The 19181-nt window shown below is 41.4% G+C and overlaps 1 long non-coding RNA gene across 7 annotated transcripts in view; it reads left to right on the forward strand.

Annotated features, from left to right (window-relative positions):
- Positions 1-18840, forward strand: part of LOC148400523 (uncharacterized) — a 44979-nt gene extending 26139 nt beyond the window's left edge. For 4 of the 7 annotated variants that reach the window (XR_015857740.1, XR_015857741.1, XR_015857735.1 and 1 more), the window contains 4 exons: positions 11352-11537; positions 11679-11798; positions 15226-15288; positions 15350-16677. This is a non-coding gene — a long non-coding RNA (uncharacterized LOC148400523). Of the gene's footprint in view, positions 1-11351; positions 11538-11678; positions 14988-15225; positions 15289-15349; positions 16678-17029 lie in introns of those variants that run through there. The other 3 variants (XR_015857739.1, XR_015857738.1, XR_015857737.1) reach the window with 3 other exon arrangements.
- The last annotated feature ends 341 nt before the right edge of the window (positions 18841-19181 follow it).

Raw genomic sequence — 19181 nt, forward strand, 5'->3', positions numbered from 1 at the left:
GCATAATATGGCTGCCTTTCCACTTTCATTTTTAGTGCTTGAGTTGTCAACTAGGCTCGGACGTGATGGTTTTCATCAGCTCCTTTTTTTAACTTCACTTTCAACCTAAGTAGGCCAACAGAGTTGACACTTGGAGTAGAGAAGCCCAACATCACATAAGCAAAATTCAGATGATTGGTAAAATGATATGCTACACTAAAGCAACTATCATCAGTCTGTCATGTCTGTGTCCTTTGGTGTGTAGTGGCACGCCTTGGGCCATGTGGACTTTCCAACAGCAACTGTAGATGACTGACAGGCACCAGGGATGGTGACAAAAAAGAAATAAAGAGAGAGTACAAGTCAACAGCTTTAAGTTGATGTCTTCAGAAGTCAACTCACACCACTGCTGTGAATCTAAGACTTTCAGGGGAAGGATAGAGTTTTTGGACAGTGAGTTGGAGTTTGGAAAACTACTTTCTACTTGTTTCAGTTATGTGATTTTTTTTTTAACAGAATCATACAAGTTCCATTGAGTCAACTCATCTTTTTGCATATGTTTAAGTATTGTACAGTGGTTCCTTGACATACAGGTGTAATTTCCCGAACCCTACACCTCTGAACTGTGTCGGACGTGCTAACCAGTGGGTCAACATATGTCGCCCTAATCATCGATACATAACCTCCAAAGTGCTCATCCTCTGCTTGTTTCGCTTGACAAACAATAGAGGGAGCAGTAACAGTAGAGTGCTGGTTGTGTTTGTTGGAAATTAAGCTAATTGGTTCATTTGCTGCTTGGATGCAGCACAATGATGTTCTTCCTCTTCAAATTTACAAGTAAAGCAGCCAGTAATGCCAAGCAATTAGAAAGGCCTGCCACCACACAACATGGACTGGAGTGATTGCTAATGTGGATTAGGTTGAATTATCTAGCTAGTGGAAAGAGACAGGGCAGCACTGAAAAATACTGTAATACAAGCGCCAAGGACAATGTCCTAAATGCCACACTTGAGCAGCTATGAGGGATTTGTCTTTGAATAAAATTCAAATATTCAATCCTCCAAGTGCCATCTGATGAAAAGTCAATGTCAGTAAAGGCAATATCAAGTGCATCTTCCTTCTTATTCCACGATGGACACTCAGAAATATTAGCACTTAAACAAGGATCCAGAACGTTGATGGGGAAGAAAAGTCCCTCTTTCCCCGCCTCTTAAAAGCATGGCTTTTCTTTGAACGCATAACCTTTTGCAATGTATCAGTGAGAGCAAACCAATAAGGAAAATGATAAAGTATCTATCTATCTATCAATCTATCGATCTCTCTATCGCTCTCTCTCGCTCGCTCGCTCTCAGAAGAAGAACTATTAGAAATGAAATTATATCCTCACCATGGCACAAGTGCCTCCAAGTCAATACAGCACTGAAATTGTAACCCCCTTTTTCAAAACAACCAATAGTTTGTGAACTCCAGTCACTGTTGTTGATACGCTTGAGTGGATGCTTTCATAAAGGATTCTTGGTTGCTTTCAAATCCCTTGTATCCATTAAAACGTGTAAACTACAAATGGGTGAAAAGTGATTGGATTGTCTATTTACCATTTATATTGTCTGTTTACAAATATTCAAGTAATTGTGCATTTAATTTAAAGGGTTAATTGTGACTGTCTCCTTCCCTATCCAAAGCAAACGAAACTGAAGTTGGTTTATGCATGTTCAAGGTAAATATCTCAAATATGTCTTTAGTACTTTGTGAAATGTTAACACCAAATTGATTTTCCTCTCTTCTTGTACTTTATATTTTCTTTCACTGTGAGTCAAACATTTTACTGCCAACATTGGTTGGCTTCACTTCTTGATTTACTTCACGAAAGCAGGCATAAAAGTAAATATGGTCAGCTGTGATACACTCAGCTTTAAAGTCCTCTATGCCAGGTTAGACGAGTGTGATGCTCAGGCCAACAACAGAGCGAAGCCGAAACATTTCCACACAAAGCACAGAGTGGAGCCTGAAGAGCCACATTCTCATTTTTGTGTAGTCGCAGCCTGCTGGTCCGTAGTTACATAGGCATTTGGGCCAGTGGCTGGGAGAAGCGCAGTGTGAATGATAACAGCCAGGACAAATTACATGACGAAAGAGCAGGCCTCTCTCCCCCACTCAGCCATGGTGGCATCACAGGGGTGGAAAATGACAATTCCTTGAAAAGGTCATACATGACGCCTGCTCTGTGATATGAGCTTACTGGCAATCTGACAATCTTAATTCAAATCATGACATTCGGCACCAAAAAGTGGGATGTTTTCATCCTGCCGTGTCGGAACAGAAGTCTGACCTTTTCCATGTAGGAGTTTTAACAAATGCTAATCATCTCTTTATTAATAGGTCTCACAGGTCAGACCTCCCGTAATGTGTGCACCTCACACAGACTCTTAAAATGTTGCTCGTGTTATTCTAAAATTTCCGACCAAATTAGCACATTTAAATGTATAGTAAATTAGTCATGATACGATCAGGATTTTATTTCATTCTTATATTTCAAAACGTAATCAATTACTTTGTATATCTTCTTTTTTATATTGTGTTTCTTTTTTGGGGGGGATGTAAAAAACCCTTAAATCAACCTTGAAATCAATTTCATGCTTCAACCAACCACCAACCCATACCTGTCGTCCCACACACAAGATACCACAGGAAATAAAATGTCTTTCAACAACTCTGCAGCAAAATGAATGCCATTTATTTCAATGATTGAATGATGTTCCTACCTGCTGGTTTACCCATGCTGAATACCGTCTATGTGCAGGAATGGAAATTGGATGACATCTATTCCTCTTTAGTATTTGGGCATTTCATTTCTAACGCCTTGAGCAGAAGTTAATTGAGCCTTAGTTTGAACGGTCCCTTGTGCAGCCGCATATATTGCACATACCAGGAACCGCCAGGACCTGGGTTTTTGTCTTACAGTAAAATGTCTGGGTTGCCATTTTAGTAAAACAGGACAGGATTGAGTTTCTGCTCAACATAACAGAATATAGATGCAAATCTTTTGCAATGAAAGTTGGAATCGAGCATTTGCTCTCTGCAAGTTGTCTGGAAGCTGTATCTTGGTCCCAAAGTCGACTCGAACGCCATCTGCATAAAGTTGAAATATTTTATTGGCTTTTCTTCGAAAGTTGATAACTGAAATGCCTGTTTCCGTCCTACCTTGTGCAAAAAAAGCAAAAGCATATTAACTTCAGTTGACTTCCCACTTTCTATTGAATGTGCTTAGTGTCACATTTTGATGGTAAGCAGTTTCATTTCATCATTTCATCTACGTCTCCGTCTGTCTCTCCATCATCGTTTACAGGCTTAAAGGTTAAGATGCTCATGTATCCAGATCTACAAGAAAAGCTGTCAGCTTCAAAATAGTCAACAAAACAGCCACTTTCATTGGGCTCTGATCTGTGCTTCCTTTGCAAAAACCATCCCGGGTTCTCAATAAAACCCAAACAGGAGGCGACATCGACGGGCCGCTATGTGGACCGACGCAGATATGGCCGCTAAGCCTTCCTCACAGTTGGCTGCTCAGATTAATAGGCAAGATAGACATAGCGTATGTGTTTACTCATCACTCTGATTGCACCTGCCTGCTACAAAGCCTTTATTTGAACTGGTCAAGATTATAGGCGACGGGATGAGATGCTTTACAAATTAAGATAGGCGGTAAGGCGTGTGGTGACAACGTAATGATGTCATAGCTCACATCGGCCCACCTCCATTTTGTGTGTGTTTTGGGGACTTTACGTTTATTTTACTCCTCAGTCAGCTTCCAGATATTACAAGCTACCAATGACTGACTTAATTGATGGGTACCTTGGCATATACTGTACATGTTTATTCCATATGAACAAAAATCACCACCTCCTTTTGATATTAATATACAGCATAATGGATGACTCCCCATTGTCCTCTCATCCCACCAGCCTCGGACAAAAAGGGCTAATATGAGAAATGCCAGCGGTGCTGTGTCAGTAGCTGAGAGTTCAGCTTTGACAAGGAGCTGCTCTTCAGGATGTGATCCGATGCCACGCATATCTTCTGGTTTCTTGTAGCCTCTCTTTTGCCGAGGTTAATGAGCTTGACTTGGAGTATCTTTGCGCAGCGCTACCTTGCACCCTCATTCTCTTTAAGCGTGCGCTGCCGGTCCTATCGTTGCTATGGCTGAAAACAGCAATTTCATTCAGTCCGTGCAGTCAGGGGAAAAGTTATCAAGTAGCAGAGTGGTCAGTGTTCAGCAAAGGTCATACTCTCGCCAATTAGCTGCGTCCACCAGGTTTGTCAGCATTCAAGGGATTAATTGTCCTCATTTTGCTTCACTCATGGTCTTTGGCAGACTAATCCATGACCGCTCTCTCCCTCAAAATGGGACCTCGGAGAAACATTTGCAAGACAGCGCTTGTATTTTGTAACAATCCTATTACTTTCATGGTGATTTGAATCTGTAGCTTCATACATTTTTAATTGAGCATGGTTGTCGCATTAACAGCTGGATATGCAGCCAGCCTTTTCTCACATTCTCAAACCAGCCTTAAGTGAGAAAGCCTTAAATTAAAAGGCCCATAGAAATCAATAAAAGAGGGAGCACGTATCGTCTCCTAATGCATCCCTCACGACATGCGCTGCCTGCTCTTGTGTCTAAAAGCACTTAATGTGCAATAAGACTCAGTCCACCTCAGATGTTGCCAAACATTAGAGATAGCGCGCCTGAAGAAGCTTGAAAGTTTGCTCTTTGTGAAAAAAGTGTACCATTAAGCAAAAGTATTTTATCCCGTTGTCTGTTCGATTATATTATGTAAGCCAACTACAAGATATGTGCAGGATATGTTTTATAAATATACAACATCCAGCCACGCGTAGTCTGCACCGCTTGCCAATTAATCGCTGTTGACCAAATTGCCACAATACAAATATACATTAAGGGTAGTGTTGACAAAAATAGGTCTTTTGTGTCATATATGTAAAGTCTGTCTTCATGAATGTTTTTCAAATGAACTGTTGGAAAATCAGTGTCAGCCACGCCCTTTTAAGGCTCGCATCGTGGTATAGTTGTTGCAACTTTTTGGCGCAATTATACGTTATACTTTTATATCATACTTTTTAATTATGTTTCATCATTATTATTTTCATACATTATAGTGTTTAATTTATTAATATAGCAGGCTGGAGTGGCTTTCATTATCAGTCAAGGTGCCACTATGCATCCAGCCGCGACTCCCTTTAATGGCTATGCAACGTTCCAAGCTTTGGAAATTCCTTGGATTTCGCAAACCTCTTTTATCCTAAAAAAAATGGACACAAATTACCACATGTAGACAGCCGCCAAAATCTTTCACAGTGTAGAGTGGTGCCTATCCTTTTGCCCATCTAATGGCATTCTAACCATATCAAAAACACATTTGAGCAAAAAACAGAAGGGGTTATTTGGGAGACTCAGAAGTTAAGCTGTCTGACATGGACAGAAATGGAAATTTGAGCTGTCCACTCTTTGTAGGTCACTCCCCCAAAACAATTTTATACCCTATTTTGCCCTGCTTGAAGATTGTTTTCTTCCTCTTGAAAATGCTGTTGCTGTGTAAGTATGTATCCTTCCTTTTGCTGCAATTGGAGGCTTTATCCTACGCGTGAATGTACGCGCGACATGGTGAATCTCCAGCGCCAGCGAGCGAACCTTTGGAGGACTGCATGAAAAGAACTCGTTAAAAGTAAAACTCATACACAGGGGTGCGCAGCGTGTGTCGAGCTGAGATCATTTGTGAGTGGCCCGACAACATGCTTCTAATTGCCCCTGCTAACTCTCTCGTGCAGACACCTGTCCGCAAACACAGAGGCACATACCATTTCCCCCGTCAGACAGTGAGCGTCAAAACTAAAAAATGGATGAGATCTTTGTTCCTCAAATGGCTGTCGGTTTCTTAAGTGCTGTCAGAGTAGCGAAGGGGCCAACATGCATTATGGAAGATGGTGGCTCGCTAAGCGTGTGGCTCCCTGCCTCTCCCTGGTACCAAAAAAAAAAAAAAAATCTAATGGAGTTGATGTCTGGTCACTTCAGTGGCATCTCATATTCTTTAATATATAAAGTTGGGAGTTAATTAATCTCTGAGGTATACGGAAAGCTTACGGCTTCACATTTCTGTCTGGGGGAGCTAATTCCTTCCATCTCGGCTGTTCAAGAGCATAAATGGGAGTTTACCGGCTTAGCGCCCAACATAGGATCTTAAAACGGAACTGCTTGTTCTCCAAAGATTGCAGCGCTGTCCTCCTTGCAAAGCATTGAGAGAGATGAGCTAACAAGCCCTAATTGTCTGCTTATGTGACTGCAGTACTAAAAATGGAACCCGTTGCACGATAGAAAGTCTTCTCTCTTAATGATATGTAAAGCAGGATGTGCGCTATCCACTTAAATCCACATTGCTTGCATGCCTTTCCAATTACTCCTATGCTAAACTTTCTTCCAGGATATACTTCCTTCAGTGGTAGATATTCATCTGTGTAGCACGTAGTACATTCTGAGAAGACACTCATCTTAAATGTATTGTTGCACCAGATTAGATGGCAAAGATCTCTGACATCTCATTATCGATATCATACTGAGGGGGTTTATGTGGCCTAAATTGTGCCACAATGACAAATGAACAATGCGATTTGTCGGCTTGCAACAAATATATGGAAACGTAATGTCATGCTGCTTTCGCTTAGATCTCGAACCTATCATGATAAGCCCAAGGTCATCTTTTAGTTAGAAGTGTCTGCATAAGTAATGAGTGTTCCCTGTAGACTCAGCAGAATGGGTTAATAGTCACTGGCCAGGGTTTTAAATTCAGAGAAGTGGAAGTCAGAATTTTTTGTTACAAGCTTTAACATCAGAATAAGGAAGCCTGTTCATGTGGCACAGTCATCCGTTCCTTTCCTCTAATCAGTTTCAAGTCAAGGTTTTACACACGAGAAATTCAAATAAGTCAGCAGTGAGGACTGAATTCAGAGTTGACTACAGTAGTTAAGTGAATTTCTCCAAGTGCCATTTGGGTGGGAGCGAGGAGCCGAATCACCCGCAGTTTGTGTCAGTCACGCGGGGTCTGCAAGTGACAAATTATTAAGGTGGAATTGACATGAAATGTAGGACGTAGTCACCCTCTACCTTTTCTCCAACCATTAGTAGTATGAACGGGGTACTTGACAGGGTGCGCCATCAGCGAGCATCAGCTCAAGCAGGCCAGCTCTCCTCTTTCCTCCCCCGCAGATGCACCTTGGGCCTACAGTGGTCTCCTTCTCTTCTTTGTTCCATGCATCTGCTCAGCGTCACATGACAACATTGATTAGCCTCACCCGGGCTCTTAATAAGACAACGGTAGAGGAGGACAGACAAACACAACAGATCAGTCGCGTGTAATCACTTCATACACATGCCCGATGCTGTCTTGACCAGGACTTGTCCATATTGTGAGTTAAGGGTATTGTCGTTAGTCCTAATGAGGTCTGGAACATCTTCCTTACTGTATGAGAGGAGAGCCAGATCCTGTCTCCTGCATCTTGGCCTCAAGATCACTATGTTTCAACCAAGAGTGATAATGCAACTCTTTTTTTCAATATCGTGCTCTGCAATATGTCAAATTTTAATGATGGGATAGTGAGTTCATACAACATGGAATGTAACGTTGGAAACGGGCATACTGTAGTATTCAGCACAGGCTGAAACAATTCTCAGCAAGTGTGTCTGATTTGATAACAATGAAGGCCATACTCCAGTGCTAAAGGTGTAACGCTATCTGCTGAATGACTCCACTTGGCCCCAATTTAAGTGGACTGTAACAGCAAACAGGAATTATAGTCGTCTCTTGCTATATCATGATTCAGTTTTTGTGACCTCGGTGCATAGCTGATGTGTTTTTGTTATTGACGTTTATCATTCTAATATCAGAGATTAGGACATTAAAAATTAAAACTTCAGTTTCAAGACGCACTTTTCAAGAAAAATTTGTTGTAACCTGTAGTCTCAGTAATATGTAGGTAGTTTATCGTCCTGAAAGAACCAAGTGGTGTTTTTCTGTAAACAAGAGCATAGCAATTGTGTGCTGCTGTCAAATTAAAGGGCAAAGTCTGTGCAATGCCGCTACAAATATTCAGAGGCAGCTTCATAACAGGCTTGCAAATTGTATCTCTCCCTGCATTCGTATTCCGTTCCGTTCTAGAAGTTTGTTGACATGGATTTTAATCTGTAGCAAAAAAAAAAATATGGAAAAAATGACAACAGAAACAGGCAATTTATGGTGTAGTTGTTTGATTGCTAACTGGCCAACTGACACCTTTCCACAAATGAAACAAGTACCTCTGTGGTTCATTAATTTGAAATAAATCACTCTGTTTCTTAAACATGTGCCTTTTAGAGCAGAGTTCAGGAGAAATAATCATGCATGTGGTATTCTTGGTGCTTGGGGCGAGATGGGTGTGAGCGCGAGTGGGTGGGCCGCTCTCTTTAGGGCCACGTTCCTGCAGGGTGAACTTCAGCGTCTCTTCCCCTTCTGCATCCTGGCGGATGCTCCTCACTCTGATGTGTGTGTGTCCCAGCCCACCTGTTCAGGCCTCATTACTGTCAGGTCTGTGTTAATAAATATCCAGGTGTAGAGCGCTCCTCTGTGCCTGTACTTCATCACCAAGGAGCACCAGTCTACAGGGCGCCCCCTCCTCTCTTGCAGCAATGCTGACAGGAACCATGATTACACTGTAAGCACTGTAGTTATTCACCTTCTGCCCAAACTACGACACCGCACTCCATCTTACGCCCCACCATGAGGCACACACACATACAGTGTGTGCAGATCCATGCGGTGATGCACACTGACAAACAAACAGATATTTGTGCTTTCGTTCCCATTATTTTTACCTTCAGTTCATTCCCAGGCAACACGAGTGCATCCTTTTCATTTGCACTGTAAGGAATATCCTGCCAGCAATGTGGACAATTTATGTCATCTGGGAAAGTTGCAGAAATCAACAGAGCAAAAGGCTGAAAATGTTGCCAACAAGTTTCTCTTTTTGTCCACCACTTCTTTCACTAAATGCTTCCATTTTGAAGGATAGTGTAATCAATGTAAAAAAGAAAATCCACCACATTGGTATTTGAGGAGGGGGAAATAGCAAAAGCAGAGTCCCGAAAGTCCCAAAAGGTTCTTAAAACATTGATTGAATTAACATAGATGACAAAGATGACATACATTTAGATGATATCAAAATACAAATTAACAATAGGCAGTAAGATAGCAGGATAATATTACACTGCAACCTCACGAGAAACGAGGAAATATTTGGAATGCATGCTGATGTGACATGATAATTATTGTTTCATTTGACGAGCAATTTATTTACTGATGCTATCACTGAATTATGTGGTTCCACCAGAGCAATGCACCTCATTAAGTCAAATAATGTACCCTAAATATTTAACACCACTATAAACCACTGGAAAATTCAAAGCCAGTGATACACATCTTGATAAATTCACACAAGAGGGACGGTGCAGGTGGTCAAAAGAGGTTTCTGCTATCAATACATATGACTAATTATTTGTTTTTAGCTGCTTATTTTCATCTAAATAAGTAATGAAAATGACTGTCGCAAAAGTATGCAGACTGGGGTTAAAAACTGTATTTCAAATCCAAATTCCAAACAGCCCTTTCTGTAAGATCTTCATGCACCCCGAGAAAGATTTTCTGACACCTCATAGCAGTTGGTGTTAGGCATGAACAATCAGTAAAATAAAAGTAGTATGTTTATTTCTTAACATAACTGAATGAAGACCAACACAACTGTCCAATGTAAAATCAAGTGTTAAATTAGGCCGGTTATGGTTTTTGGACTTGGGAATCCTTTGTCTACGTATTTGCATTGTAGTCTATAAATGGGATCAAAGTGAATGGGTCGGAAGGGCCAGCGTGAGAGTCCTCATCTCGACGGCCCAGGAATGACAGAAGCACTTGACTCTAGAGCTGCAATCAGATGCTGAGGGCTTTAATGCACCGCCTTGGGTCTGAGCCACAACAATTGGGCATGATAGGCCAGTGAGAGGAGGGCTGTTGGAGGTCTTCATTGCCCGGGGATTTGTGGACAAGGGTGAAGCATGTTGACACCGAACGGAGGGGATCTTACAGAGCAGGTGGTGCGTTTCTCTATGTTGGACGCACGCCTTTGTCACCTCCTTGACTGGCTCCTTGTCACTCACTGATTTTAATGCCACAAGTGTCCAAGAGGCAAGCTATGACAGGTCAATACCTGTGATCCATTTTAGTGCTCACACCATTTTTATATTTAGACCAATTACATAAGTGCCATCCAAAGGTTCTTTCACCGTTACTGAAACCATAGCACCAAGTCCAAGATCCTAAACCTGAAAGGTAATCCTAGCCGACACCATTCCTCTAGTCTAGATGTAATGGTCAAGTGTCAAAATCCACTAGGCTTCATAATGTACGGTATTTGAGATTAACCTGAAAGCAACCCCACCTATAGCACATAAACATAATCTCCAGTCTGAACCATAGATCCTAACCTTGGACACTATCAGTATAATGTTTAATGCAACATATAATGTATGTGTATCAATCCATTGATCGTCATTGTTCAAGGGAGATTATTCCTAATCATAACTATTAACCTCAATCCTCGCCCCTGAACACCACCCAACCGTAACCTAACTCTAAACCATAAACTGTAATCCTTGATCCTAACCCTTGAATAACATTCCTGTAGATGTAATTATAGTTATGTGTCCTAATCCAATGGTCTACATTATGTATGTAAGATAAACTCCAACCAAAACCCTCATTTTAGCTCCAAAACTCAACCCCAAACAGGAATCACTAACCCTAAATCTGATCATTTAAAACAACAACAAAAATTCCCATGCATTAACCTTTATTATGGATATAAGGTTAACCCTATGTCCACAATCTAACCCTCAAATTCTATAAATTGCAAAAGTCCTGTCCTGTCCCTATAAGATTACAATTGAGTGAGAGCTCATTGTGCAGTGTTAATGTGAGTGCAGGAGTCAACGCTAAATGCATGCCATGACAGATGCAGGGTGAAGAGCACTCATTAGCATTATGGCGATTTGTTGATGAGAGCCTGGTGCAAGGCCGATTTGACTGACTGTGGCTGTGCTGTTTGACACCGCACAGCTTTGATTAGCGCCTCCATGAAAATGTATGCCCCATGCTCAAAGAAAAGTGGGGGAGGAACTACCTGTCAGGGAATTCACAAACAAGGCTATACTCGGAGCACAGGGAACTGTATATTTTAAAGTGTAATATCCCTCGCCATTTCCTTTCATTTCATTGCAGGGGCGGTCCCTGCTGATACCCAACCGCACCCTTGAAAAACACACCCAAATGCTGAGGATTTACACTGCAACCCTGCCAACAAATAAGTGAGAGAACCTGCGCTCCATCAACAAAGACTCACTGACAGCTGCTGTGAATACCAAAATTACTTGGGGGGGAAAGAAGTATATAAATTAATCAGTGCAGGTAAATAAATAAATAATGCATATGAGGAGCTAATTAAACGTGTTTATTCCCGTTATCATATGCTGCCCTCATTTCCACCACTTGAAGCCATAAATCATTAAGCGGCTGCTAAATTGGTCTCTGGGGCCAACCCAATGGCAGGGGGCGGTCAAATCTTGTCTGGCAGAAGGCAGGTGTGCGGCGGACGGACGGATGGCCTCTGCTCTCGTGGTCCTTGGACAGTGGCATCTGACTGAGGGGAAGCAGGCGTCACGCTGGGAGGTGAGTGGCCGGAGGAGAGCTGGTAGCAGAGAGGCTGACAGCGCCGCCCGTCACTGGGCCAGACCCGCTTTGATTAATGAGGGCATTTGAAAGACAATTAGCGGGAGCAGATTTGCCTTCAACTACCTTATCAATCAGAACCTGTTTAATTCAACGTGTGGCGCCCTCTGCACCAAAATGAGATTGTGAGCACTGCGTACTATGGCAGGAACAGCCTGCACGTCCACAGGAGGTACAGTTGGGTTGCACATAGAACGAGTTGCCGTTGTTTTTTTCGTATTAGAACATTTCTTGTTAAACTTGGAGCACACAGCTCATAAATTGCATGAGAGTGAGACATCCGTAATGCTAATGTGTACGGCTGTTTCCATCGATCTGTCTGCTTTTGTCCTTAGTTGCCAAGCTGTGCAAAACTTTTTGAAATGCTTCAGGGGGGTGAAGATAGTTTTAAAAAATGGAACAACACATACGATTCAGGCAGGAGGCGTCTAGCATAGATATCAATATGCAGAACTTTGTTAACTCCTGCAACGGTATCTAATCTAGCTGCTGTCCATCTATGGCCTTGGCATATTTAGCTCCCGAGAAGATGAAGCATGCAAGCTAACCTTCCAGCGTTTCTTCCGCGGACTTTTTATCACTTTATTTTGCAACACCATATGCAATAACTGACCCTGGTTCTATGCCTGGCTACAATGCAATGTGAGATTCCTCCTAAGCCAAGAAAACTCTGCAGAACGAAACCACAGCAATGCGTCTGCTTGATACATTTTCAAGTAATATCTGTCGTTAAAATGTTTTGTGCGATGTATGGTGTGGATGAGCACCATATAAGTCTGCTGTAATATGACAGATTTTATATATTTTCCAGGAAATATGATGTTGTTAATAGTAAAAAATAATAATAATTTGAAACAAAATAGATGAAGAGGAAATCCTTAAATGCTGCATCATAAAATGACATTCATGTCACTATTATTTTAACTGAACATAAATGTATGTGCCATTTGATCTTGTTCTAGCCTGCAACCTTCATGGCTATTACACTTGTCAATCATTAGAAGTCAAATTGTTTGAACCACAAGAGAACCAGAGGTTGAAAGTTTTCATGAAGCTGTAAACACGCAGGTGAGGAAGAGTCTCTATTGATTCTGCTGCCTGTAAATAAAATGGAGGCACTGGACAAAAAGCAACAAACAACTCTAGCAGAGTGAGCATGGGGAAACAAAAAAAAATCAATAGGGTCCCTTCACTGGTGGGTCTTCTCCGGTCAGACAATTCTCTCTGGGTTTTTCTGCAGCGAGTAAGGACGAAGAAAGCAAACAGTCAACAAGCTCTTGATTTACACAATATTTCTGTTGGTGGCTTCTATAAGCAATGCGCTCGGCGTAGTTAACCAGCACAGCCACCTGAGAAAAAAAACAAGATAAATGCTTGCACTCCCTTTTTCTTTTCAGGACAGTGTTTCAAATTCTCATTAACTTTAGCCTTGAACACTTTAACTGTCAAAAGTACATATTTGAAAGAAAATTGGTAATTACAAAACATATGTAAGGGTATACCCTTACACACGACATATCCAGCTTGATGCATAAACCATTTGCCATTATCTGATATAAAAAGAGAAATTTACGGTACAAGGTATTGATTGACCAAAAATACTGAGATTGACTAACTGTTTTTGTTAGAAGCACAGTGACCCACTAAACAAACATTTTAAGGATTTATTAAGGGGTAAATTTAGGTATGCACATTGTAAATCGACTTGCAAAATAAATGCTCACATCCATTCATTTCCACTAAGTTACTGATACATGGTCTGGACGTTTTCCAGCGACAAATGATATAAAAAAATCGGATCAAATTTACGACTCACACATACGCAAGTGCATGAAAACTTTACTTCCACTGTCCCTACCTGTGCTTTTCAATTGGTCAAGACAGATATCACCGTCTTAACAGCATCGCTAATTGGCTAGGCCGTGCGGTCAATTTATAAATCAAAACACAATATTGTAAAAGAATATGCACTTGACCAGCGAGTAAAAAGTCATAGATATAAAACATTGTTTTAATAAAGTTTTGACTCCCAACCCTTTAGTGGGTCATCAAACGATACGGTAAAACCAGTCGGCCGACGAAATATTACTGAGACTTGTTCCCGGTTGATTATGAGTGTGATGAGCATTGTGCTGGGTATGTGTGAATTTAATTTTATTATATTATTTCTTCCTGGTCTTAAAAAAGACAAATGTCAAGAAAGTGAAAGATAGCATAGCCCACTGAGACAATGTGAATATACAGCAGCATCATGACTAACTCTGGGTTCATTGTATTGTTCAAGGACAGGAACTCCAACTAGTGTGGCCTTCAGTCCCTAATTCTATTTCCTTTAACCGCAGATTCAAAATAAAGACAGCAGCAGAAACATTAAATGCCTCATTCAAGCATGAACCTAAATTACTCTAAATAACATCATAATGAGGACATATTAAGCACCCACCTCTGACGGTTGATGTTGAGTTTTTCTATGAAAAGCCATCTGAAAGTTCAACGAGTCTGCCTGACTCCCTTCCTTGTTCCACCTTAGTGGGCAAAAAGGAACGCTGCTTTTCGCCCTCCATTTCCCATTAGCTGTTTTATTTCACGGGAAATTTGCTTCCTGCTTGCTGTAATAGGTATGTAGGCACCTCTTGATGTGGACATTAGGAGTTTTGATACAATGTTTTATGCAGGAGAGAATATGCATGTATTACCCTTTGAGTAGGACTTCACAGTAACATATGTGACTATGTAGTAGCTCAATCATTTAACTCAAATGCATTTTTTTTACATACTTGCTAATGATGTGGATGTTTGCTCAGCAACAGCAAAGAAACTGACCCAAAAAACCCAGCGAGTATGAGCTCAGCTTGAAAACAAAAAAGAGCAATCAAGTCTTGTCAATTTTAAGGCAGGTCTTGACACCTCATATATTGTACACAGCGGTGCTTTGAGGTATGAGTTACCCGACTAACTGTACACTTATTTTATTTTATTTTTGACTTAAGACCTTTGATTTTTTTTATTATTGAATTAATTGCCACAATGCAACTTGTATATTACCATCACACCCACATGACCTGGAAACACTAGCCATTGCAATTTGTAATGTTGCAAACCCAAGTAAATTGTATTCTCTAAATTGGATGATCGGGGTTGCCATGGCGATCATAAATGTACTCTGTTCTCGGTGATCTCATCTCAAGCCAATGTAGAATCAAAATGTTCTCAATAAGGTAAGATTGTGTTTCAAAAGGACACATAATTGTGAGTAAACAGAGCAAATGGCAGCCAAAAAAACAACAACAAAAATTAAGCTCGAACCTTGTAAGTGACTCCGACTGTGTCCTATTTTAATTCGTGGAATTTCTCCGTTTGCTTCCAGAAAATTGCTCATTAATTGCATGTTTGCAATTCAGGACATGCAGTATTGAATGGTGAAATTGCAGTAAGTCTTTCTCGAGCAGACACCAGAACCGGTTGCCATAATGACATTCATTTTCAAACAGGAGAACATTCTAATGGGCAATTAAGATGATCAAGCCTGCCAAGATACACGTGCAGAGCAGAGAGCAGGTGCCAGTGATTGTGTGTCCTTCGCCCCTGCCTCCTTCCGGTGCTGGCCCAGTCTCAATCTTCTGCATGCACATAAGTAGCGGTGAAGGAAAGGCAGAGAGAGAAAAAAACGGCTCCAAAAGCACAATATAATTGAACTTTCCACATTATTTCTCACTAATATGTGCTGCCACTTGGTCTCATTAGTGGAATGATGTGCTCTGCCATTCTGGAATGAACTCTTTGCCCGAGTAATTAAGGCTCCTAAAGTTTCTAGTCCTTTGTTTAAAGAATTCGTCCTTGTGCTCTCCATGCCCCATCAGCTGCCTAATTAGCAGGGTCTTTGTGTGATTAAAAATTCTCACAGAGATTCCGTTGGATATTTTCCTCTGTTAATGAGTGTTTGTGGACAGCTGGGAACGAAGTGAGGATCCCTCCTCGTTGGACCTCCTGTGCGTTGGGTGGACCTCTGTCAGGGCCCAGGAGTGAGAGCTGTCATTTATGTAATGGGGATGGAAATTGGTCAAAACCTAGCAAGGCCCCTGCAGGAATGGAAGCTCTGAAATATGAATGAGGATGAATATTCATAATGAAGAAAGTGCTGAGTGTTAATATACGTACATGTCTGTCCAGCACTAAGAGCTGCTTGTGCTACATATGTCCATAAATGCTCATGGCTGGACTGGTTATCCTTTCATTCCTAATGCTGGGGTGACCCACTCCAATGAGATAAAGGATATTGGAGCCATTGCTTTTGTTCGATTTTTCCCACTTGTAGTGAGTGTCCGTAAGCCTGCCATGCACCCAGCGACGCGGTCGAACCTGACTAAACTAACATGCAGCATGCAGGGTTCTGCAGCGAGGTTGCAACTCGCTGTCTGTTGGCAACTGGATTTAATGTGATTCCAAATTTGAACGGCAAATGAATGTTTTTGCAACTTTGCAGACGTAACGGCCAATCAAAAATGCTTTCCCAACAGACATGTTTCATGGTACAAACAAGATTCAGATCAAGCCGGCATCTACCAATCTTTAACAATATACAGTGTATTGTACAATTATATAGCGAGTTTTCCAATCATACGTAAAATAGCGAAGCGTGTAGAGTCTCTGTTATATACAAATAAACTCAAAGAAACCAATGTTTTTCATGATTTTCCCGTTCAGCCGCATTGCTCAGTGTGCGACGGGCCGCGGGAGAAAAATGTGGCTTTAAAAGCAGCATCGAGTTGTCAAATGATACGGGGTGCCTATTCAAATGGGAAAAGGACTACTTTGTTGTTTTGTGTGTGTTTCATTCTCAGCATGATGTCATACATGTCTTTCGAAATAAAAGTGTCCTTTCACCATTAACATATTCAAGGTTTTGTACCTGTCGATGTCACGCACAGGAATCATTCCACAGTTAAAAGCTCTGGGGGATTTGTTTGTTTTTAATTAAAATCTAATGTAGCTTTCTCAGAGCCTGGCAGCTCTGCCCAGTGACTCTGGGATATTTAATAAGCTGCAGTGCTGAAAGTTGTTTCATTAGTTGTGAAAAGGCCTGATAACTCAATAGCCAACAGCCAAACATCCTCTATGTGTCGGTTTCCTACCTCTTTAATCTGCTTTTCATTCTGCCTGGCATGCCGCAGCGGTACAGGGACTCCACAAAGAGGGGGAAAAAAAACATCCATCACCATTGGGCCTCCAACCAACCAGAGGGTGACAGAGCGAGACAGCCAGTTTGCTTGAAGAGGGCAACAATCACTGGAGTGAATGCACCTTTTCAGCCTGCATGCGCGGAACAACACGTACACTTCTCGGAGTGTTGCCATTAAAGCTTTTAATCGTCATCAATTTGTAACTATGTTTAGAGGATTAGTCCACTTTCCCACCGCTAAAGTGCAAAATCACAGCTGCGTTGACTGTATCGGTTGAAACAAGATCCAGGTAACAAATAACAGTAATGGAGTAGAATGGCAGTCTTGTAGTGATTTTTACTTTATGCTGCTATCATGAGCTGGTCCACCGGTCTTTCCATTTCATGCCAAGCTAATCCTAATGATCTCACCCTCCGACATGGACAAATACCAATTACATCAAAAACCAGCCTATATATGAACCTTTCCTTATGAGACTAACAGGATTTTATTGAAAAGAGTACCTAGCATACCTGATTTTGAATAAGGTGATTTACTCACAAGAAGCTCGTTTATGAAACAAATTTTGGGGAGCAACTAAAAAAGTATTTATCTATTGAACAGTAAAACTTCTCCAATACTTTCTTGCGTTAACAAAGATGTTGTCTGACAAGGTGGCTTGAATGTCTCATCTTCTGTTTTAGATTGAACCCTGTGCTCATAATTTGTTCCTTCCTTTGCTGCTTTAACTTGTGAACTTTCCCACTGTGGGACTAATAAGGGATCATATCTTAGTTCCACCACCCACATGCATAAGGATCTCGGAGTAATGTCAAATGAGAACCAGGCCATTAATTTCCTGGTATATTTAGAAATTTGTGACATAACAGATGATTGGCCATGTAAACTAAAGCTAAATAAGATTGGTAGGGCAAATGGTAATGACTGCATGATATTATTAGGAATATTTATTGCTTTTGTAGTCATAGGTTTAATACATTCTGTGCTTTTTGTACTCTGCTGCGCGCTTGGCTTATTACTTTTCCCCCGCGATGCCTTTGATTTGAGTTTGACAAAATAGTAGGAATTTATAAAACAGTGAAATGCGCACCTCTAATAAAAAGTTGTCGCTTCTACACAAACCCGAACCCACTTTAACACGCTCGGCACTGCTTCCGTCGAGTTCTCCAGCGGCGGAGATGCCGTAATGATCATTAAAGTAAGACTCGGCTACCGAGTTATTTTCCCCCTCCTGAAAAATGTGACAAGACTCGTATCTCATGCCCCTTTTTTAACATATTGAATAGATAATACAGTACCTAATTTGTGGAGTAGCTGAGGGTCCCTCACACCTCCCGCTCTCCTTCAAGGAGGACATGAGAAGCTCTTAGGGTAATAAGGCGACATGTATTCCTTCATGTGTACTACATCAAGCCCATTAATCCTTGTAGATTGAAGCCGCCCACTGATTTAGATTGTCATTAAGTGTTTCACAGGCGTTCCACTCTGAGGTTTTATATTCATAAAGTCTGAAGAGGTGGACGTGGGAATTGTTCTTTCATTACCCCATCTGTAGGCAGAGTTTCAAGTAGATGTGCTCACTCAACAGCCAGACATGAAAGGCTATTTACGTCCATCCATGGTGATGACAATGATGATGGCTGAGGGGGCAGCAAGGTTTCCAAGTGACTGGATTTCCCAGCTCGCCTCCATTTGACGAGCTCTGAGCACTCTGTTTAATCTCTGCAGACATTGTGACCATTGGGCCTAATTGAGCAGAAGGACTGCGCCTTGAGTGGCACGGTGCCCGAGGGCGCAACCAGAATTACGTCGACCAAACGCGCTGAATTGCCGTGCAGTTTGTTTTGCACCTCGTGGGAAGAGTATATGCAAATATGTGAATTTAGCATGCGCAATGTGATTGATCAAACCTGAGATGAATGGCGCTGGCTGATAGGCAGCATAGCGCAGGCGCAACGAGAGGCCGTGAGAAGAACCTTTCGGCCCCTTGCAGACATTTTTGAAATTATAACAACATATCATCCTTCGGTGATGCAATTTTAGAGCTTTTGAAAGATCTAAGGCTGTGATTTACAAACATGGTGCCATGACGCATCAATGTGTCGTGTGAGATTTTAAGGTGTGCCGTGTGAAATTACTCAAC

The sequence above is a fragment of the Syngnathus floridae genome, chromosome 3 (genome assembly GCF_059516105.1).
Source record: "Syngnathus floridae isolate MCC-2025c chromosome 3, RoL_Sflo_1.0, whole genome shotgun sequence".
In the NCBI taxonomy this organism is placed as follows: domain Eukaryota; kingdom Metazoa; phylum Chordata; class Actinopteri; order Syngnathiformes; family Syngnathidae; genus Syngnathus; species Syngnathus floridae.